This window comes from Rutidosis leptorrhynchoides, chromosome 3 (genome assembly GCF_046630445.1).
Source record: "Rutidosis leptorrhynchoides isolate AG116_Rl617_1_P2 chromosome 3, CSIRO_AGI_Rlap_v1, whole genome shotgun sequence".
In the NCBI taxonomy this organism is placed as follows: domain Eukaryota; kingdom Viridiplantae; phylum Streptophyta; class Magnoliopsida; order Asterales; family Asteraceae; genus Rutidosis; species Rutidosis leptorrhynchoides.
In genome coordinates, this window is record NC_092335.1 from 380,955,507 (window position 1) to 380,963,783 (window position 8,277).

The 8,277-nt window shown below is 37.4% G+C and overlaps 1 non-coding gene across 1 annotated transcript; it reads right to left on the bottom strand.

The window, feature by feature from the left end:
• Nucleotides 1-367: 367 nt before the first annotated feature.
• On the bottom strand, nt 368-474 carry LOC139903309 (small nucleolar RNA R71). The gene has a single exon (XR_011778138.1). It is a non-coding gene; the product is annotated as a small nucleolar RNA R71 (small nucleolar RNA).
• Nucleotides 475-8,277: the final 7,803 nt, after the last annotated feature.

Genomic DNA, 8,277 nt, shown 5'->3' on the forward strand with positions numbered 1-8,277 from the left:
TGACACTCCGATGCGGGACCCTATGTTGGTTCCACCTACCTTGGTGCCTCCCGCCATTACAAAACCACCAATTGGGGCCGATAATTGGAATATCAAGGGCAACTTCTTCACAATGATCAAGGATATGCTATTTCATGGGTTGATAGAGGAAAATCCGTTTGAACACATTCAACAATTTAATGATATTTGTGACATCTACAAGAACAAGGATGTTACCGATGATGCTTTTAAGTTAAGGGCATTCTCCTTTACTCTTCAAGGTGATGCGAAGGTGAGGTTAAGGAACCTACCTTCAGATTATTTTAGGAATTTTCAAGATTTAATCGAATCTTTTATCAATCACTTTTTCCCACCATCAAAGGCGGAGCGCCTTAGAATGGAGATTAATGGATTCACTCAAAGGAATGATGAGTCCTTGTATGATGCATGGATATGATTCAAGAAAATGCTAAGAGCTTGTCCACCGCATGGTTTTAATAAGAAAGAATACATCAACACATTCTACCGGGGTACTAATGCTTTGACAAGACAAACTCTCGATGCATCTTCGGGAGTAGTTTTTATGTATAAGTTACCTAATGCACCCGAAACCATGTTAGATGATATTTCGGTCAACACTTACAAATGGAACCCTTCACTACGAGATTTACCAAGGAAAAGTGTAGCCCAAGTGGAGAGTGACAATGGTCAAGTCACTCTTGCAAGCTTAAACAATCAATTTCAAAGGTATGGGAAAGAGTTGAAAAAGCTACAACAATCGGTAGTTGGAATGCAAGTAGGTTGTCAAAGTGCGAAGGACCACATCTCACCAAGAATTGTCCCCAAATTAATCAATGTAACCATGTTGATTTGGATGACATTCCCATGAATTCGGATGCTCATGTCAACTACGTGAGTAATCAAAACTATCAACGGGTTGGAACATCAAACCAAGGCTACTACAATCCTAACCAAAAGCAAGTATTGTTCAACAATCAAACCAACACACCACCCGGATTTACAAACCAAAACCAACACCGAAACCAAAGTTACAACAACAACTATAACCAAAACTGACACAACAACTTCCAATACCAAACCGACAACCTTACAACAATCAACCTTATAACAACTAATCTAATTCGAATTATCAAAACAACCAAGGTTATAGTCAACCTCAAAATAACCAAGGTTACAATCAACAACCTTAAAAAACCACTCAACAATCTCAACCTTCCAAGAGTTTAGAAGAAATCATGCAAAATTATATCAAGAAGGTGGAATCAACCGAAGCATTTTTGTTAAAGCAGAACGAGTTCCTAAAGCAATAATTGAAGCACCAACAAGCTTATATTTCAAAACCTAGAGAGTACCATTGGAAGACTTTCAAACTAAGTTGCCAAAAGACCTCAAGGAACCTTACCATCCAAGACATAAGTCAACCCGAACAATAATTACAACAATAACCGATAACTAAACCAAAACCGACAAAACAACAACACAAGAGTGATTTCTATCGAAAGCACTAACCAAAACCCTAACTACCCAAATTGAATGAAAATGTCAACGCCATAACCACTCGAAGCGGTCTAACTACTCAAGGAATTGAAGATCCCCATTCACAACCCTTTATCACCCAAGAACCACTACCAAGCTTCATTGAGGAGGAAATCAGGGTTAGCAAGGAGAAGGTTAAAGAAGAGGTCGACTCAACCGGGATTAATGGTAATTATGATAAGCTTAAGAATGCTAAGGGTAATGATGAAAAGGGTAAGGGTAAGGGTAAAGAACCTTTGAAGGTTACAAGGCCGGTACCATATCCGAATGCTTTAAGGAAGGACAAGTTGGCGGCTCAATACAAAAAGTTTAGATATGATGAAAAACGTCTCGGTTAACTTGCCAATCACGGATGTGCTTAAAGGAATGCCAAACTACGGTCAGTTCATAAAGGAGCTAATATCTCAAAGGGGTAAATATCATGACGAAACATCTTTCTTTATCGAAGTGGAATGCAACAAGATTCTTCCATCAAGACCAAGGATCCCTAAAAATTTAGGTGATCCAGTAAAATTTGTTTTCCCTTGTAAATTTGATGAGTCGAAAGTGTTCAATGCACTCGCCAATTTGGGTACAAGCATTAACCTAATGCCTCATTCTCTTTACGAGAGACTTGGTCTTGGGCCTCTTAAACCAACTCGAATTAGGATAAGATTGGCCAACCATTCATTTGACACCGTTATTGAAAAAACCGAGGACATCTTGGTTAGCATTAACACTTTGGTGTTCCCGGTTGATTTTGTTATCATGGAGATGAAGGAGGATCTTCAAGTCCTCATCTTAGGAAGACCATTTCTTGCGATCGCCGATACCATCATCTTGGTACAACGCAATCAACTCAACATTGGAGTTGGTGAAGAGCATATTACCATAAACTTCCGGGAAGCTATGAAGCAACCGAGCAATACAGATGAAGATGAGTGTTATGCCCTTGACCACATTGACGTTTATGTAGATAAAGAGCTTAAAAAGCTTTTAGGGGTTGATACCACGGGGTTCAACCACATTTGTGATAATGACATTGTGGATTTAGAGGCTCACTTTAGGGAATTGATGAACGTTAATGTTGATGAAAGTGAAATTGAATGTGACACTACTCGGGAAGAACCATTTGAGACTATTCTCAACGAAGATAGATTTCGTATCAAGTCTTCATTGGAAGAACTACCCAATCTTTAGTTTAAAGAGCTCCCCGAGCATCTTGAATATGCTTATCTTAAGGAAGCAAACCAACTTCCAGTGATTATCTCTTCGAGACTCACCCAAGACCAAAAGACACGACTTATTTCACTACTTAAGTCCCATCACTCAGCCACATCATGGAAAACCATGAACTTCTTGGGGATTAACTCATCATATTACATACACAAGATTCTCATGGAAGAGAACTTCAAATAGGTTGTCTAACGACAACGAAGACTTAACCTAAATATGAAAGAGGTTATGAAAAAGGAAGTGATCAAATTGCTAGACGCGGGTCTTATCTACCCAATATCTGACTCACCATGGGTGACTCTCGTCTAAGTGGCACCCAAAAAGGGTGGGACTACGGTGATCTTAAATGAGCAAAATGAGCTTGTCCCTACCCGAACCATCACGGGAAGGCGGGTATGCATTGACTATAGACATTTACATGATACCACATGAAAAGACCATTTCCCACTCCCTTACAATGATCAAATGATCGAACGTTTAAGCGGGAGAGAGTTTTATTGCTTTCTTGACGGGTTTTTGGGATACTTCCAAATCCCGATAGACCCCGAAGACCAAGAAAAGACGACCTTTACATGTCCCTATGGTACATTTGCTTATGGAAGGATGACTTTTGGGCTATGTAATGCCCCGGGTACCTTCCAACGACGCATGCTTGCTATTTTTTCGAATATGGTTGAGGATACTATGGAGGTATTCATGGACGACTTTTTGGTATTCGGAGACTCTATCTACCAATGTCTTAAAAACCTTGATAAAATGTTGACCTATTACGAAAATGCAAATTTAGTTCTAAATTGGGAAAAATGTCACTTCATGGTCAACGAGGGGGCAGTGTTAGGTCATAAAATTTCTAAGGCGGGGATTGAGGTAGACAAAGCTAAAATTAGTATGATAAAAGACTTACCGGAACTATCAGATATGAAAGAAATCCGAAGCTTTATTGGGCATGTGGGATTTTATAGGCGGTTCATAAAGGATTTTTCAAAAGTCACCCGCCCAATGACCAAATTGTTAGAAAAAGACCAACCTTTCTTGTTTGATAAAGAATGCACCAAAGCTTTTAACTTGTTGAAATAAAATCTCATTAACCCACCAATTCTTGTTTCTCCCGATTGAGATAAAGACTTCGAATTGATGCGCGATGCGAGCGATTATGCGCTTGGCGCGGTGCTTGGTCAAAGAGTTGACCAACACTTTAGACATATTTATTGTGAAATCAAGACCTTAACCGGGGCTCAATTGAACTACACTACTACCGAGAAAGAACTTCTCGCGGTAGTGTTCGCTTTCGACAAGTTTCGATCTTATCTTGTACTTTCCAAAACGATCGTATACACGGATCACTCTGCATTACGATATCTTTTTCAAAAACAATATTCAAAACATCGTTTAATTAGGTGGGTCCTTTTATTACAAGAGTTTGATATAGAAATAAGGGATAAAAAGGGAGCCAAGAATGTGGTGGCCGACCACTTGTCAAGGCTAGACAATCTCGGGCTTCAACCTTTAGACGAGTCGAAAATTCAGGATACTTTCTCGGATGAACATTTAATGAGGATTGATCTAGTCAATGAAGTTCCATGGTTTGCCGATTTTGCAAACTACTTGGCCTCAAATGTTTTACAAAAAGTTTTGTCATACCAACAAAAGAAAAAGTTTTTTAACAATTTACGGTATTACTTTTGGGAAGACCCACACTTGTTTCGCATTGGGGTGGATCAAGTAATTCGGAGATGTGTATATTGGCAAGAAGCCCGAGATATTTTGAGGAGTTGTCATAGTGGACCAACGGGGGTCATTTTAGGCCGAATCACACTGCTAAAAAGGTGTTCGATTCCGATTTCTATTGGCCCACGATATTCAAAGACGCCATGAGTTAGTGAAACGTTGTGATTCTTGTCAAAGGTCCGACTCCATTTCAAAGAGGGATGAGATGCCTCAAACCGGCATTCAAATATGTGAGATATTTGATGTATGGGGCCTAGACTTCATGGGTCCATTTCCGAATTCGAATAAGTGTCTCTATATTTTGATTGCGGTAGATTATGTTTCGAAATGGGCCGAGGCTAAAGCCTTGCCAACAAATGACGCTAGGGTAGTTGTTAAGTTTTTGAAGAATTTATTTTCTAGGTTTGGAGTGCCAAAGGCGTTAATCTCGGATCAAGGCACACATTTTGCTAATAGTCTTATGGAGAGAGTAATGGAAAAATATGGTGTAATCCATCATTTTTCGACCCCTTACCACCCCCAAACAAGTGGTCAAGTAGAAAACACAAATCGTGCTTTGAAAAGGATTTTGGAAAAGACGGTTAGCAATAACCCTAAAGTGTGGTCAACAAAGCTTGATGTCACCTTATGGGCATTTACAACTCCATATAAGACACCAATAGGCATCACACCATTTCATTTAATGTATAGGAGAGCATGTCATATCCCGGTAGAAGTAGAGCATAGAGCATTTTGGGCCTTGAAGGAAATAAACCTAGATCTAGAACGAGCTAAGGAAAAACGGGTAATGCAAATGCATGAATTAGAGGAGCTTAGGTTGGAAGCATACGATAACTCTTTGGCATACAAGAAGAAAACTAAGCAATGGCATGATGCCTGACTAAAAGGTCCTAAGGAATTTCACCCAAACGACAAGGCTTTAGTGTTCAATTCCCGCTTTAAGTTCTCACCCGATAAGCTAAAGTCTAGATGGACGAGTCCATACATTGTCAAGAGGGCTTATCCCACGGGATATGTGGAGTTGTATGGGAATGGTAATACTTTTAAAGTAAATGGTCATAGGTTGAAGGTTTATAAGGATGACATCAATGCAATTGAGCTTAATGACATCAAGCTCTACCCAAAGTAACACCCTTGTGCTAAAACGGGTCAAGTGATAGACCCTAGACCAAATCAATCACATGTGTTATACTTGTTCATTTTAGATTGCATTTCATATTGAATTGTATGATATTTCTTTTGTTAGTTTCATTTACATGTAGTTGCATTTTATGCATATGGGTAAACTAGAAAAATACCAAAAATAGCATGTGAACGGGTCAAAATGGACTTAAAACAGCATTCAGGTGCAAAAGTGACGCTTTTGACCTAGAAGCGGCGCTTTTGATCTTAAACAACGGCGCTCCTATTTCAGAAAGCAACACTTTTGATTGTGTTTTGGGACCAAAAATGGACAGTAGGGAAGAGCGACGATTTTATCTTAAAAAGCGGTGCTTTTGAATTTCAGGAACGACTCTTTTGTTTCAAAAGTGGCGCTCCTGGACCTGGGTAATTAAATTTTTTGCATGACCCAAACACTTCATTTTCCTCACCCACTTCATTTATTCTCCCACATAGCGGCTAAGGCTCATCTAATTTGAACCCTAGCACCCAAAAAAATCTTTTGTAAAGATTTCTTGCATTCTTATCATCATTTAACATGAGTAAAGTAAGATTCATGCTTCATTAACACTTATCTTCAATTCTTTGCATGATTCATGTTATGTTCTTATTTCTACTTGTTTCTAGATTTCTAAGCAATTGATGATGATTATGCTAAATTGGTGATGAACCCTTGTTGTTATCATGATTCCTAACATGATTTGCATGTTTGATTTTGAAATATACAACTTGAATTTTTAGGGTTCTTCCCAATTTGGAGGTTTTCAAAAATGATGTTTATTTGAGAATGTAATGATGCAATTGGTTATTCTATGCTTCTATTCTATGTCTAGATAAAAAAAAGAATCTAACTTTCATACTTGTATGCGGTTAAATTGAATTTAGGGATCTTGATTCTTTGACTATTGACTAAGTTTGACCAATTGGGGTGTATTTGTAATTAAACCTTACTTGTTAGTAATCATACTTGAGATGATATGGCTAATTGCTATACTAAAATGCATACTCCTAGTCTTAAGCTTAACTCGACCTTTGACTTTGACTAGAGTTGTCTTTTTACAATTAAGTCGTATTGTCCATAGTTGCATGTTGTGAACCCTTTGCTCTGAAATTAAATGTAGGGGGGCATGTTGCCCCATCAATGTTTGAATGCGAGATATTTAATTGATGCTAACATCATGGAATCGTTTTTGCGTTTATTGTTTGTTGAATTGATTTTAGGAAAGTGCAAAAGGGAAAGGAGTTGATGTTCATGAATTGTTCCAAATGGTTTTGCGGGATGATGCACTAAAGTCTCGAATGATGAGTAGGATCAATACGCCGGTGTGCCCGGCCATGTACATTCATTGGACTGAATTTGAATTAGCGGGTTTAGGTCATGAGATTCGAGATGAGCTCATAGTTGAAGAATTTCATAAATTATGCACCCATGGGAACCTCTCCTCTACATACAAGAAGATATCTACCCGTTGCTAATTTGTGAGTTCTTAACAACCTTGAGGGTTCATTTCAAGGTCCGCTCGCCATTGTTAAACAACTACCTTACATTTAGTTTAAGGGGAAAGGAAAGGCAATTGAACGTGAGCCAATTCATGGCATATCAAGGTCTCTACATGGATTCTCATCGCGATCTTACCTACATGTACTTGGCCAAATGTGAAACTTTCAATCCGAACGAGTATGATCCAAAGCGAGTATGGCACAAAATTAGCGATGTCGAGCTAAATCCCATAAATCAAGTTCCTAGTGCGCTCAAAAGCCCCAAACTTTGGTGCATTCAAAGTTCTTCGCCCAATCGGTCTTCCATAGAACGGAGGATGTTGATTAGATGACATTGTTCGATATTTGGTTGATCCATCGTATTCACAAGAAAAAGCACATTCTGTGAAGACCCAAAAATTTTCGACTAAATTTAAACTTTATCTTTATATGTTTCCAACACGATAAGCAAAGTCTGTAATATTGAAATCTCAAAAACTTTAAACTGTGTTCAAGTATTCATTTACCCTTCGACTGCTCTCGACGATTCACGAACAATTAATTATAAATAGATATGTGTGTATGTATATATAGATAATAATTCGAAATATAATTTGAAGTATTATATGTTGTTGTTATTAAAAATTAATAAAATAAAAATAGGATATTATAATAATTATTATTTAAAATATATCTCTATATATAAATAAAGTATATTAAAAATAAATATTAAATAACTGTAATACTCGTTTGATGTTTCGATTGATATTAAGCAAGTTAAATTCAAACTTATGCAATTTTAAAATAAACGGTGATACGAAAATGAGTTCTATAAATTTTAGACTTATTAAAAATGTATTTAGGAATTATTTGTTAATTTTTAACACTTTTTATATTTTACCCAAAATTGAGAGGGACAGTTGATGTAATTTTTATTTAACAAATTAAGGATCCAATTTTATACTATAATGACTGAAATAAATAAAGACATTTAATTTAAAAATATGGGATTTTTCAGAGGACTTTTTATCCGCCCCTGATTATCAAAGGAGTACCAAACCCAGTCCGTTAAATAAATTAAATCAATAATAGAGGGCTGCTGTACTGTTTTTGTTTCACTTGGCACGTTTAATTAGTATTAGATTTGAATTATTATTC